This window comes from Mustela nigripes, chromosome 13 (genome assembly GCF_022355385.1).
Source record: "Mustela nigripes isolate SB6536 chromosome 13, MUSNIG.SB6536, whole genome shotgun sequence".
In the NCBI taxonomy this organism is placed as follows: Eukaryota; Metazoa; Chordata; class Mammalia; order Carnivora; family Mustelidae; genus Mustela; species Mustela nigripes.
Window position 1 is genome coordinate 125,718,339 of NC_081569.1, and position 16,413 is coordinate 125,734,751.

The 16,413-nt window shown below is 37.9% G+C and overlaps 1 pseudogene; it reads left to right on the top strand.

Moving 5' to 3' along the window:
* Positions 1 to 2,649: 2,649 nt before the first annotated feature.
* LOC132000374 (U4 spliceosomal RNA) lies at positions 2,650 to 2,763 on the top strand (annotated as a pseudogene).
* Positions 2,764 to 16,413: the final 13,650 nt, after the last annotated feature.

The following is a 16,413-nucleotide window of genomic DNA, read 5'->3' on the forward strand; positions in this document are numbered from 1 at the left end:
TTTGATGGCTGCATAGTATTCCATTGTGTATATATAACACATCTTCTTTATCCATTCATCTGTTGATGGACATCTAGGTTCTTTCCATAGGTTGGCTATTGTAGACATTGTTGCTATAAACATTCGGGTGCATGAGCCCCTTTGGATCACTACGTTTGTATCTTTAGGGTAAATACCCAGTAGTGCAATTGCTGGGTCATAGGGCAGTTCTATTTTCAACATTTTGAGGAACCTCCATGCTGTTTTCCAGAGTGGTTGTACCAGCTTGCATTCCCACCAGCAGTGTAGGAGGGTGCTCCTTTCTCCACATCCTCACCAGCATCTGTCATTTCCTGACTTGTTAATTTTAGCCATTCTCACTGGCGTGAGGTGGTATCTCATTGTGGTTTTGGTTTGTATTTCCCTGATGCCAAGTGATGTGGAGCACCTTTTCACGTGTCTGTTGGCCATCTGGATGTCTTCTTTGCAGAAATGTCTGTGCATGTCTTCTGCCCATTTCTTGATTGGATTATTTGTTCTTTGGGTGTTGAGTTTCGTAAATTCTTTAGAGATTTTGGACACTAGCCCTTTATCTGATATGTCATTTGCAAATGTCTTCTCCCATTCTGTCAGTTGTCTTTTGGTTTTGTTGACTGTTTCTTTTGCTGTGAAAAAACTTTTGATCTTGATGAAGTCCCAATAGTTCATTTTTGCCCTTGCTTCTGTTGCCTTTGGTGATGTTCCTAGGAAGACGTTGCTGCAGCTGAGGTTGGAGAGGTTGCTGCCTGTGTTCTCCTCAAGGATTTTGATGGATCCCTTTCTCACATTGAGGTACTTCATCCATTTTGAGTCTATTTCTGTGTGTGGTGTAAGGAAATGGTCCAATTTCATTTTTCTGCATGTGGCTGTCCAATTTTCCCAACACTGAGTGCTGTGAAGTGTGTAAACCTGGTGATTCACAGACCTGTACTCCTGGGGATAAAAATATATTATATGTTTATAAAAATAAATTAAAAATAAAAAAAGATACCTAAGAACAATTTTTTATACTTAATTATACATTTTTATATTTTAGTAAAATATATTTAACAAAATATAACTGATATGTTTAATTACATATTTTTAAAATATATTTTTTGATATATCTTATTACAAAGAGAATCAAAATAACTTTGCTCTTTCATCCTCTAGCCAAAAAGATTACCTAACCAGAACACCATGCTTTTACTTAGACTTTATGGAAAAGATGAAGTTTCTAGTATCTTTGGAAAAGGGTAAATCTACACGGTAGTCTCAGAGGAAAACAATATTCTGGTTGAAGGTTAGACTGTAAGGTAGTAACTCACATGTATCAGTATCAGTTTTGTGGCTGCTACTCATTGAGACAATGGTGAGATTACCATCTAACATATACATTCATTCTCTTTCCTAATAGCTTCATGCTTGTGGTGATTAGAAGAGACATAAACTAATCTTTTAACTAGATAACCAATCTTCCAGCACCTTATTTTATATCTTATCCAAGAAATTAGAAAAGGACCATTGTAATAAAATCTATTAATTTCTTCCAAAGATCATAGTCACCTTAGTTAGATATTAGTCCCCAGTGGTATCAAAGACTGCTGATTGTTGAGATGTTGCTCTTCTTTGTCTAGGGTACTTATTTGGGAGAACCACCAAGATAAACAATTGCTGTCTGATTCAATCAAAAGTCATTAACTTCTTAAACATGATCGCCTGGTTTATATTCCAAAACGATGAGTCAGTGAAAAGTTTCAAGGATATTAGAGAAAGTCACAGTGGAGTTTCAAATATTTTTGTCTTTTAAATCTATTAGAATTTACAGTCTACAAATGTGTATCACTCCTTACTTTTAGAGAGCTGAACATACATAGGTCATGGGCAGTTATTCCAACACAACACATAGGACACATTACTCTCTTGATCATTAAAAATATAAAAGCCATATAATTTTAGGTATACTTTAATGACAGTGCAACACTTTGGGCAAAATCCAAAGTAGGGATTGCTTAATAGTTACTAATAAATATTTCCCAATGTCTTTGGTCTTACTGTTAAAATTAGTATATTAATCTCATATAGGCATGGCAGTACAACATGCCCTCTCTCATCAAAAAACTCCAGATGGAGTAATAAACCATTGGATTTAAGTCATTGGATAACTTTTCATGAATATTCTGCCAAAGCACTGACACCATCATCAGATTTAGTCATTAGAATCTTTCCAAACAGGCTGATTGTGAATTCACATTGCCCTTTGACAAACAACTTTGCACACTGGCATCTTTTAGAATGCTAGGAGGAGATAAGTTTTGGAAGCTGAGTCTACCTAAGTCTAAAGGATTGGTCATTTGGACTGAACTGGACAATCACTGAAACAACTGACCAAACCATTAAAATTACAAGAAATAATTACACTAAGCCATAATTTTAATTAATGATTATGGTTCAGAGTTGGTTGAGAAATAATTTGGCACAGTGAGGCCAAGTGGTATCGGAGAAACCATGTTGGATGCAACAAAGACAAGTCTGGTTCTGACAAGCCATGTGAATGGGCAAGTCACTTCACTGTTCTGAGTCCCAGTTTCCTTATCTATTAACTATTGAAATCGTTACCAGATTATTTGTTTAATTAGAAAAGTTCACTGCAGCTTTGCACAGTGGCAGTATCGTAGCCAATGAGGTTTATCTGAAGCGTGATTATTGCTAATAGAAAAGTTCACTGGAAGAACTTACTGTAATGACTGAAAGTTAGTTACTTGAAGCTGTTTTAAACCATTTTTAACATTAGCTATGGTGGTCAAGCAGATCTCCTAGTTCTTCCCTCAAGTTCCTCCTGCTCTACTTTCTCCCCACACAAATCATAAATAATAGCTACACAGAAAGCTATTTGAAAGAAAAAAAATCACATTTCAATGATTATTATAAATTCCACTGTATCATACAGTGAAGAATTTTTAATAAATGTCAATTGAATGGAATTATCTTTTATCCAGATTTGAGGATCCAAGGGCAATTTATCTTTCGGAGTCTTAGAATGATCTTGTAGTTCAGCTCCAAATCAAATCTTTTTGGATCCTCTTAAGGGCTTGACTGCTTAATTCACTCAGTTTTCCCACTGGAACAGCCTCTTCCTTATTACTGTGCACAGAGAATCCTTTTGTCCCTCCAAGACTATCTGGTATCTCCCTTACTAGATAAGTTGACAACTAGGAGAGTTGTCAAGTTCTGTTTCAGTTCAAAAGCTCATCTCTGTCTAAGGTACTTATATGGGAGCATTACCTGTTCTTTACTATATTTTATCAGAAAAATTCATCTCATTTAGTGTTAGAAAGTAACCTAGGTCTTTCTTTGTTGAACTCTGAAATGAAACTTGGTAAGGACGTTCATTTCTCTTTTCAGGAGCTCATAGAGCTGTTGTGGTAATTTAATGGGGTTATATATGTCAATCTCCCAGTACCATGACACAAGATGGATATTAAGTAAATGTTACTTCTCTCTCTCTCTTTTTTAATTAACCACCAGGAAATACGTATAAAAACTAACTTTCATTGAAAAATGTGTTCCTTGTCAGAAGTTATCATTCCTGAGTTTTTGGTATATTGTCTCATTATGTATTGAAGAAGCAATTCCAGTTTTCTGAAGGGGTAAATATGTAACTTTGAATTTCTGAGGTTAATTAGTGTCTTTGACCCCTTTTGATTAATATTAGGAATGCTGAATAGAAGATTTTAGTCAGATTCCAACCTGAAGTTCTTTTTGGAATGCATTCTTCTTCCTTCATCAACCTGACAGTTGAAATTTAAAAGGCTATTTGTCACTTCCTATTGTCACCCCGTATCCATGATGTTAGCCAGCTGTGAGATAGCTGCCACATTTCATCCCAGAAATGACTGCAGCAAAAGACCCCAGTAAGAGGGCCTTTTAACTACATATTGAGTCAGGAACAGAATTCTAATTTGTTGGGTTTGTGTTATTACCCAGGCTTGGCCTACATGTACAAACCAGCTTGGGAATGAAACAGAGATTGAATTTAGTTTATTCCTTTTAAGTGACTGACTGAAACCTTTTTATTAGTTTTCCTTTCCCAATATGACCAGCTTTATTTCCTCTTCAAATTATTGTGTCTAAATAGACAGGACCTTGGGATGAGATCACCAAGTCAACATTCCATTATGAATCTTTTTTGAGTGCAAGTAATAGAAGAGGGAAAGGCGAGGTGAGGGAGGATGAGGGTAGGGAATTAAGTGTGAAAACATCCCAGACAAGAGCAAACAATGGTGCCAATGTCAGGACACATTTCCACCTGCAGGTATCTGAAACAAAACACTCTCATCATTTGATTGGAGATATTTATTAAGGTTCACCCAACTTGTACAAAATAGGTTGTTTTGTGTTCATTCCTATGGTCAGTCTGTCCCTGGGCTTCTTAAAAGGCCTTTCCAGAGACATGACTTAAAAGCAATTTTTGAAGTTTTTCTTAGAGGAATATCCATACCGACTTTTCTTTTACTGGTATTAATTTACTGAGGATGGATGGAAATTTCCCTCCCTTTTTTCATTGTTTTTCTTTTCAGCCAGTCTTCAACTTAAACTTAATGATATTATGCAAAAGGAAGGAGAATTTTACTTGAAGAATAACCAAACAAGATTAAGTTCAAGCCTGTATTTAAAAGTAACTACTCATTTCTTTCACATTCCAATTTTCTTTACGTTTTCACAAATATGCAACTATATAGAGACCTATCCTGATTACAGAGTGACTCCATATTCCAATTAACTGACAGGATGACATATAATAATCACTCATTTAATAGGATTTTGCTTCACTTAATAGGGCCAGTACATTTTTTTTAGGGTATGAAAATCCTGTGAAGAACTTGCCTTAGCCAATAGGCACAATTAAGGAAAAGTGTTATAGCCAATGGATACATGCAATGAACAGTATCACAAGCATTTTGAATTAATGATACAACCCAAAACTCAGATTCAAAATACCAGCTGTTGAAAGAGAATTTAAGACCAAATGTTTTATACATTTGTGTCATGGAAAGCTACCATCTGCTGTACTTTTTTTTCCTGCAAGCGCAGTCTCTCCAAGTTAAATAAGGCAATGCCTGAGGAGTGTTCCATGGATTCCATGACCATGTCGTCTTTGCATCAAAAATCCCACTAGCTGGAAGGAAAAAAAAGGTGATAGTTCCACCTAATTGATTGTCTAACAACCAGTTAATTGATGAAGAAGCTTAAACTCTGTCAAAGGTTTGTTTTCCAAAAAACACTACATCCAAAATCTTACAAAATTTGAAGTAGCCCTCTGTGGAATTAAGATATGCCAGAAACAGTTTCCCCATTCCTAGGAGGGATTTAGTGTTTCATCAGAGGAGGCTTGTGAAGTATCTGGATTAGTAGGACATTTTCCGAAGGGCTGCTAAAAGGCATCTTCTCATTGACCATGAGCATTGGATCAGGCTTCAAGATGAATAGAGCAATTACCAATTTTTTCAACCTCAATGCTACATTGGTATAGTGAAGTGGGGGGTTGGAAGCGACACAGACTACTCTTCCCTTCATGTTTCTTCTCTAATGCATAGATTAAAATAATAGAGAAATGTTCCTCTCTGAAAAGGTGAATTGGTTTTCTTGGTAAAAAACCAACTTTTTACTGGAATTAACTCTTAACATAACTGAAGGAGAGCCACATATATCCACGAAGATGTATATTATAAACAATTAAAGGATGTTGCAGAAGAAGATAGTCAACAACACTTATGCCGTATGCTAGCAATGCCATACATTGAGGAGAAGGGAGTTGAGGGAAATTGGAGTGGGAGATGAACCATGAGAGACTATGGACTCTGAAAAACAATCTGAGGGTTTTGAAGGGGCTGGGAGTGGGAGGTTGGGGGAGCCGGGTGGGGGGTATTATGGAGGGCACATATGGCATGGAGCACTGGGTGTGGTGCATAAACAATGAATTCTGTTACACTGAAAAGAAATTAAAAAAAAAAGAATGTGAACATACATAGCAAAAGTATAAACACACACATGAAAATGGTAAAATAAATTCAGGTAAGTAGTTAGCTCTACCAGTGAGAGAAGAGAATATGATAAAAGACTTAGGAGACATTACTTTTATTTGTGATGTTTTATTTCTTATGCCAAGTGATGACTTAATGGGTTCTATTATTTTTATACCTTGTACATTTGAAACATCTCAGAATTAAAAAAAGAATCTTCCAGGTGAGTGGTTAAGAGCTTGGGACTTTGGGATCACACAGACCTATGTTTAAGTCTCGGTATTCTTATGTAATAGCTGTTTGTTGTTTTATTGTTTGTTTTTTTTTTGTTTGTTTGTTTGTTTGAGAAAGTTACTCAACCAAAGACCAACTTCTTCATCCTCGAAATGGGAATAAAATGGTATCCATTTTATAAGATTATTTTCTGGATTAAATGAATTTATGCATTTACAGTGTTTAGCAAATTGCCCAACATGCTATGCTCAAGACATAGTATGCATATGCTTATATACAAAATGGAGGGCATTTTGTGTACTTGTGTATAATATAATTATGTATTTTAAAGCTTACTAGCTATACAAGCATAGGCAAGTCATGTAAACCTTCTGAGAAACTAATTCCTCATCTTGTAAAATGCAAAAAATTGAATTACCTATCTTGTCTTTATCACAGGATCTCTAAGAGTATTAAATGCAAAAATGTATAAAAACACTTTGAAATACATAAAGTCATCATAAAAATCGTGTTTTAGAAAAATTACAACATTATTTTTTATTTGCCTCCATTCACTTATTCAGCAATTGAGGAAAAATGTTATACTAGACACATTGCTAAACTATGTGAAAATAGTAATATACTTTAAAAAATATATGTGCTTTGGTGAGTGCTGTGAAGTGTGTAAACCTGGTGATTCACAGACCTGTACCACTGGGGATAAAAATACATGTTTATAAAAAATAAAAAATTATATTAAAAAAATATATATATATATGTTTCCCACCCTCATGCCCTCTTTGTACAGTTTGGTAAAAGATAGTAATAATAACCAGGTATATTAGTCAGCTTGGACTACTATAACAAAATACCATAGACTGGATTGTTAAAACAATAGACATCTATTTCTCACAGGTCAGGACTCTGAGAATTCCAAGATGATTGGCAGATTCAGTTCCTGGTGAAAGCCCTTCTCCCAGCTTGCAAATCATTTTTTTCTGTTGTGTCTTCACATGGTGTAAAGAAAAGAGGGATCTGGTGTCTTCCCCCTTTATCTGAGAACTCTAATCCTACCAAAACCGGGGTGGGGGGGCACCCTCATGACCTTATCTTAAGCTAATTACTTCCCAAAGGCCCCGCCTCCAGCTACCATCACACTGGGGTTAAATCTTCAATATATGAATTTTGTGGAGACACAAACATTCAGTGCATGAAACCAAGGAAAATGGAGAGAGAGAGAGGAAAAGAAAATATGTGTCAAGGCTATGTAATAGGAAGGGGTAAGATGAATAAAGAGGACATAAAGAAGTCTCCATGCTACTGTAAGAAGGTGGAAAGTGGATGTTGCAGTGACGTGTTGAAGCTGTACAAGTGGAAGGCCAATAAAGGAATTTGTAGACCATGTTAAGAATTTCTTTCAGAGAAGTCACTAAGAACTTTAAGCAAGAGCATATGTGGCCAATCTATTTTACAAGATTATTCTCAAGGCTGTGTAGTGATCATATTAGAAAAGAGAAAGAAGGGGAGTTAAGAATGGCTTTCTGTAATCCAAGAAGAGATTCTAGTAGTTTGGAATAAGGTGGAGGTGGGGTGATGTTTAAGAAAGCTGTACATACTGAGGATTGAACGGCAGGTGATTGGATTTGGGTTGGGTGGAGGTAAGACAGGAAGAAAAGTTGTCTGCCTGACTGATTGATACTAAAGATCTGAGCCTTTAAATAAAAGACTGAATTTTAAGACTTTGGATGGTCTTTCAAAGTCCAACACCTAATTGAAAGAAAGTAATCCACACTTTCAAGATATATTTATATCTTTGCCATTATATCTACTAATAGCAAATACTGGTCATAGAATGGCAAATAATACAGCCAGATTTAATCTCTGCTCTCAGAGTGCTTGCAGACTAATAAGGGAAGACAAAATTGAACAACTAAATAGATAAAATCATCACAAATTATGATGTCTGAATCATTTTCCTGTGGCTGCCGTAACAAATTACCACAAACTTGGTGGCTTAAACAATAGGAATTTATTCTCACATGCTCCTGAAGTTCCATTAGTTTCCCTGGGCTGAAATCAAGGTGTCAGCAGGGCTCTACTCTCTTGGGAATTTCTAAGGAAGAATCCATTCTTTGTTTCTTGCAGCTTCTAATGCTGCTGACATTCACTGATGTGGTTTGTGGCCACATCACTCTGATTTTTGCTTCTAAACTCACATCGTCTCCTCCTCTTCTGTGGCAAAATCTTCCTCAACCGCCTTCTGATAAGGATATTTGTGATGGCATCCAGGGTTCACCTGAAGAACCCCCATCTCACTGATATCACTGATTATCACTGATTAATCTCCCTATCTCAAAATCTTTAATCTCATTTGCAAAGTCCCTTTTTGTCACATAAAGTAACATTCACAGGTTCTATTGGTTAGAACATGGGTATCTTGGTGGGGGAGTATTTTTCAGCCTACCACATACCCTCTGAAGGAAATAAACAGGGAACTATGATGAAGAATAATGATAACTTATTTTATGGCTAGAAAGTAAGGGTGAGAAAAACTGGAATGAGATACAAGAAAGAAATAAACTGAGATCGTTTAGGGCCTTGCAGGTGTCCAGATTTTATTCTAAATGCATTGGGAATTCATCCAAGGAATTGAATTAGAAAGGCAATGTGATTTGATTTACATGTTTAGAAAGGTAATTTTAGCTGCTGTAAAGAAAATTGGTAGAAGATGGATGACAATGGAAGCAGGGCAACATGCCAAGAGGCAAAATAGAATGATGGTTGGAACAGGGTGGTTCAGTGGAGATAGAGCTTCATGGACAGAGCTGAGATTCATGTTAGAGATAAAGTAATTAGGATTGAGATGGACTAGATGTGGAGGGTGAGAGGGACAAAGAGGAAAAAGGGATGGCACTTGGATTTCTTACTTTAGCAATTAAATAACTGATGATGTTATTTTCTGACATGGGGAAGTGAGATGCAGAAGGAAATAAGAGTTGTGCCTTGGGAATATTAGTTCTCAGATGACCACGAGGCTGTGAAGCTATATAAACAGTTGGGTGAAGAGGCCTACAGCTCAGAGAAGAGGTGTGGGCAGAAAATATAGAATAGGGAATGTTTAGCACAGAGATAATAATTAAAGCAATCAGAATGGATGAAATCACTCAGAAGCTGCTGTATGAAGAAAAATGAAGGGAATCCAAGGCAAAACCCCAGGGAATACTGGTGCTTAAGTTTAGGTAATGGAGGAAAAGCGAGCAAAAGAGAGTTAGAATGAGGGAGGGAGAAACACCCAGAAGAGGATATTGTCACAGAATTCAAGAAAAGAAATAGTTTCATTGAAGAAAGAAGACAGAATATGTTGTTTGCATCTGGCAATGTGGAGGTAACCATTGATTTTCACAAAAGTGGTTTCAGTGGAGTGATGGGGGTGAAGTCAGGTTGCACTGATGAGTTACTGGGGAAAGCTAAAAGGTGACTGTAAATGAGGGAATAGTGATAGCACCAATTTTCTGGAGTTTCCTCTTGTGAAGGTGAGCAGAAAGGAGAGATACAACCAGACATGTTTTAATTTTGAAGAGAGATCCTATTAGGGTATGTTTGTGTATTTTCTGAGTAGGGGTAAGGCAGTAGAGAGGAAGAAATTTGGTGATACAGTGAAAAAATATTAAATTGGTCCCATGGTGACTGCATGTATTTGAGAAAATTTCCAGAAACCCCATCAGCTTTTCTCCTCTCTGATTTCACCTTTTTTTCTAGCGCCTTCCTGGTAAAGAAAGAAAGTTCTTTTAGTGACCAAACTCCATGTCTGTCTGAGAGGCTCTATCACACTTGTTGGCTTTCTTTTCAGAGCCACTTTCCCTTATTACTTTGTTCTTTCTATTTGAAAAGTCCTGGACTTTCTTTTATGAATTAAGATAAATTTTCTTAAAATTTTGGTTTCATTTCATCATTCCAGCCATTATTTAGCCAAGGTGGGATGGAGAGCGTACTATGAGTCATTGGTATCCTTAAATACTTCTAGAATGGGACTGGTCCAAGACACACACCCCATCCCCATTACCCTTTCCCTCTCCTGCACAGGTAAATCCCAACATTATATCACTCCAGGCTTCAGTCAATCTGGAACTGGATTATTTTTCCCAGGTGAATGCAAAAGCAGAGGCAGAGGCTTGGCCAGAGAATCTTCAGAGCACTGAAAAGTCCAGCCTCCAGCCCTCTTGAGTCTCATGCCTCATGATGGAGGTGTCAGCATTTGAATATCAGCCTAGTCACTTATTTGTTACACATACCCTGATCAGCAACTTCCTTGTTTTCTTAGAGAAGGTGAAACAAAAAAACTGCCTAAAGTATATGAGGTAGCTTTTATAAGTAGGAGACATTGAGGAAAACCTGAATGTTGTGGCTATACTCCTTGAAAGAAAAATGGGATTCATACTTTCAGTCAAATGTAGTGCTGCTGAGAAGTGAGAATCTGTTAAAGACAGAAGGTGAGCAGAGAAGGAGGAGGGCTCTGTCCTAAGATTTGAATTCAAACAGCCCTATAATTTGTAAGTACCAACCCTTATGCTCCTAGTTTACTTTGAAAATTCCTCTTTTTTACCAAAATTCTATGCCATGTTCCCAAAAATATCACCTGGAAAAAAAACACGACTTGGTTCTGAAAGTTAAAATGTAGTAGGTCAAAAGTCAGCTGTTGCAGCCACAGGGCAAAAATCAGGCTTGATAATGATGTACATGAAACTGTGACATGGCAGTGCCCCAAAGGAGCCTGATTAAGAATTGCAGTTAAGAGCCAGCTGTCCCAGGGGGACAAATTCTGACCTGTATGCACACTGAGGCAGTTTGAAAACACTTCTAATCTCAAATGAGCTTAGCAACTCAGCCATCCCTAGTGATTTAAAAAAAAAGATAACCCCAAGGAGAGTACTAATGCTGAACTTAGCTACTTTCTCCCACAACCTGGCCACAACAGAATCGTTTGTATTTCAGATATTTGTATTGAAAGTATAATTTTAGCTTAGAAAAACTAAGTCATGATCACAGGGGAAGTTTTTCGTTTTTTTTTTTTTTTTTTTTTTATAACCTGCTCTTATAATGCTTAACTCTCTTATCACAATAGTACACAGTGAGACTAGTCTAGAATATTCTGTGTTATTCTAAAATATGCTTTGATTTGGTTGTTGTTTTCTTCTGGGGTGACAAGAGAAGGTGAGTAATGTTAAGAACCATAATAAGGTTCTGGGAGATTGAGGCATAGAGAAAGGAGTGGCTTTCCCCGGTTGAAGAGTGGTCTGAAATGCAGTGCTTGCATCCTGATTCTGAAGTGAGGACTATAAACTCTGATTGTAAGTAGAGATATAATATGACTTTTCAACAACTAGTTGGTGAAGCTAAAAGCCCATAGCCTTTCCACAACACTTCAAATGAGATTTTAGATCCACAAGATAATACTAATCTTTACATGTAGCTATAAAGCAACCTTTCATTTATTTAAAACCTTTAATTCAGGTTGCATACTCCCCAAGCTCTCTAGTATGCCCCTCCTTGTGTTGCTTTTCAGAGCCGGGTTAGCATCTCCTTGGGAAGAAGACCAGATGAGCAGAGCAAGGGAAGTGACATGGCAGGAGAAAGGACATCCTAACCAGGAACATTGCCCCTAAATGCTCTACTTCAGTGGTTGGTTGGTTTGTTGTTGGCTTCTCTTTCGTTCCCAGAGAAAGCCCTTCAGAACTTCATAGATCTGAGTTTTGACGTGGTTTCGCACAGAGAGTGACCTGTCAAAAGCCAGTGGAGTAAATGCAAGTGAAATGGAGCAGATGCTGGAAACTGCCAGGAGAGCAGAGGCTGTACTTCATTACATGACCAGATTCTGACAAGGGAAAGTTAGAAGGCCAAGAATCTGAGCTGCCATGGTGACTTGGCCGCTAGACCTTAGGCCATAAGGCAGGACACCAGAGTTCAAGGCAGACTGCATGTCACTGGCGCTCCAGGCCAATTGAGTCATACTGAAATCTGAGATGGAAAAGACAAAACCAGGTCAGCTGCTCATTTATCAGGGGCCAGAGAAAGGCTACAGTACTCCCGGAGATTTCCTTTCCAGCCTTACTTCAGGCCAGATGGCATCTAGAGGGCCCCAAAAGAGTTTTAGTAATCCTTGGAATGGGATAGTCCTAGCCCACCAGTTTGAAAACATTACTTAACATTCAGGAGCCAATTTCCTGGCTCAGTTGTACCTCCTCACTTCTCTGTCTTTAAGTATATGGACTTCTCTGTCTTTAAATCATGGCCAGTGCCTGATTCTTCCTCCTAGGTGTTTGTATCTTCCAAATATTTACTCTTCTTTATTTTCAGACATTCTGATGACTATGAGCTAATAATGAGTGAACAAATGTTTTCTGAAATACAAATTGCTGTGTTAGATACTGAGCAGGAAACACAGAAATTAGGGGACAGAAGATCTCTCCACAGTAGCCTTTTCAGTGTGTTCTGACTGGTATAGTCACTGTTGCCTTCTAGCCATTACAACATAAGGTAATTGAGAGTACGTACCAAAAAAAGAGGATAGGGTGGTTATAGTTATAGGAGTTCAGCTTACTGAACTGATTCGAGTAAGTCAATGTTAACTTACTGAGATGCGATAAGGCTTTCTTTTAACCATTGAACTGACCATTTTTCAAGTGAGTATACAAATGCAGAATGACTTTCATTCTTCCCCCTTCATATGATAGCATAAGAACTGGAAGAAGAAAATCATCAATTAAATTATTATTTTGGTTAACACAAATCCTAAGAACTAACTCATTTCTTGGGCATGGGAGTTACAGAAAGAGTGGTCTGGAGGACTGAATAAACTGAACTGACAAAACCTAACAGATCTTTGGCATATAAATTATGCTTTGCCTTATAACCATTATTGAAACCATCTGATTTGTTAGGTTTTAAGGTCTTTGTTCCCTGGAGATGTTTCTTGTCCATCTTAATATATCACATTGCCTCTAGTACCATGTGGGGAACAATCTGCCAATATGGGAAAAAAGGTCTCTGGCCTCTCGCCTCTGGGCATACACTGTTCCCCTTCCTGAAAACTCCTACCACCACCACTGCTTACTTACTTCTGAAATTTTATTGAATAACTCATACTCATTTTTCAGTTTCAGGTTAAACATCACCTCCTCTGGAAGCCTCATCTGGTCTTCCCTCCTAATGTTTTGGCTGGGTGTTCCTTTACTGGGCCCCCACAGCAACCCCTGATCTTCCTTGTCAAGACACACTTACATCACTGAGTTGCCTGTCTTCCCCTCCTCATACATCATAAACTTGAGGACAGGTATTGAGTTCACATGCCCAAGACAATGCTTGATCCAGAGTCAAAACTCGATAAATATTCACTGTTTTAATGAATAAAGCCTGAAAGATTGAAAGAAAAAACGTGGGTATCATGGATACAACTGATTTGTCTATGCTTTGGGGTCCTTCCCCACCCCTAAATTTGCCCTCTTCTTTTGGCAATGGGGTATCTGTCCTCTGCATCAATGCGGGAGGTTTCATTTGAGTGACTTGCAAGGAAGAGGCGAGATCATCAGAGTGTTTATTGGACCATCCTCTCCCACAGCTCTGGCTGGTACTTCACAGAAGTGGAAGAATGGGCAGGTTACAACTCACCACAGTCTTCCCACTGTGACTTTCTTTCATTTCAAGCCAATTGACAAATGCATATTGACTTTTCTCAGTGCATGTTCACTGCTGCACTCGGTGAAAAAAAATCTTTACAACCAAACCCTGATTGGATTTCTCCTGTTTCCCCGACGTACACGTGAGGGAGTTGAGTTATATAATGTGAAAGAGGTCAGGCCAGGCTGACACACATTGTTTTTGAACTAGAAGCCTCTGGGTTTACAGGCTGTGGCAGGCTCCTGTTTCCCAGGTTGCCTTAAAGGTCTCGGTTCATTATCTCCTGTCAATAAGGAATGAATGGGATAACATGTCTTCAAAGTTTGGGTTCCCATTGCTTTTGTTGGAAAACAAACACCAGGTCTTTATAACTTCTGATTTATTAACCAAGCCAGCTTGTTGAGTGACTTAGAAAAATTGTAGAAACAACTGCTGCCTTAATAATGGTCAGAAACAGGAGAAAGTGGAATTACTCACGATGTCAACCTTAATTTCCTTTTGCTTTTTCTCTACCACCATCTCTTTGCTCATCTCCCAACATTCTCAGGTGTCTCTCAAGGACTCTCAGGATATTAGACTGCTCTTCTCCCTGAAATATCTTGAATTTAATCTTCCCTTCTGCAAGCTTTACACTTCATCAGGCTAGGCACCTTGCCTCTCAGAACTCCTCATTCATTGTCTCTCCAAGATTTCTGAAATTCCTCTAACCAGGACAAAGCCTTCCTTTAAAAATGAGCAGTAAGACTTATAATGAAAATACATCAATAAAAGAAAGAACAAGAACCATATGATACTCTCAATAGATGCTGAAAAAGCATTTGACAAAGTACAACATCCCTTCCTGATCAAAACTCTTCAAAGTGTAGGGATAGAGGGCACATACCTCAATATCATCAAAGCCATCTATGAAAAACCCACCGCAAATATCATTCTCAATGGAGAAAAACTGAAAGCTTTTCCGCTAAGGTCAGGAACACGGCAGGGATGTCCATTATCACCACTGCTATTCAACATCGTACTAGAGGTCCTAGCCTCAGCAATCAGACAACAAAAGGAAATTAAAGGCATCCAAATCGGCAAAGAAGAAGTCAAATTATCACTCTTCGCAGATGATATGATACTATATGTGGAAAACCCAAAAGACTCCACTCCAAAACTGCTAGAACTTATACAGGAATTCAGTAAAGTGTCAGGATATAAAATCAATGCACAGAAATCAGTTGCATTTCTCTACACCAACAGCAAGACAGAAGAAAGAGATATTAAGGAGTCAATCCCATTTACAATTGCATCCAAAACCATAAGATACCTAGGAACAAACCTAACCAAAGAGACACAGAATCTATACTCAGAAAACTATAAAGTACTCATGAAAGAAATTGAGGAAGACACAAAGAAATGGAAAAATGTTCCATGCTCCTGGATTGGAAGAATAAATATTGTGAAAATGTCTATGCTACCTAAAGCAATCTACACATTTAATGCAATTCCTATCAAAGTACCATCCATCTTTTTCAAAGAAATGGAACAAATAATTCTAAAATTTATATGGAACCAGAAAAGACCTCGAATAGCCAAAGGGATATTGAAAAAGAAAGCCAACGTTGGTGGCATCACAATTCCGGACTTCAAGCTCTATTACAAAGCTGTCATCATCAAGACAGCATGGTACTGGCACAAAAACAGACACATAGATCAATGGAACAGAATAGAGAGCCCAGAAATAGACCCTCAAATCTATGGTCAACTAATCTTCGACAAAGCAGGAAAGAATGTCCAATGGAAAAAAGACAGCCTTTTCAATAAATGGTGCTGGGAAAATTGGACAGCCACATGCAGAAAAATGAAATTGGACCATTTCCTTACACCACACACAAAAATAGACTCAAAATGGATGAAGGACCTCAATGTACGAAAGGAATCCATCAAAATCCTTGAGGAGAACACGGGCAGCAACCTCTTCGACCTCTGCCACAGCAACATCTTCCTAGGAACAACGCAAAAGGCAAGGGCAGCAAGGGAAAAAATGAACTACTGGGATTTCATCAAGATCAAAAGCTTTTGCACAGCAAAGGAAACAGTTAACAAAATCAAAAGACAACTGACAGAATGGGAGAAGATATTTGCAAACGACATATCAGATAAAGGACTAGTGTCCAGAATCTATAAAGAACTTAGTAAACTCAACACCCAAAGAACAAATAATCCAATCAAGAAATGGGCAGAAGACATGAACAGACATTTCTGCAAAGAAGACATCCAGATGGCAAACAGACACATGAAAAAGTGCTCCATATCACTCGGCATCAGGGAAATACAAATCAAAACCACAATGCAACAACATGGATGGAACTAGAGCGTATCATGCTTAGCGAAATAAGTCAAGCAGAGAAAGACAACTATCATATGATCTCCCTGATATGAGGAAGTGGTGATGCAACATGGAGGCTTAAGTGGGTAGAAGAATAAATGAAACAAGATGGGATTGGGAGGGAGACAAACCATA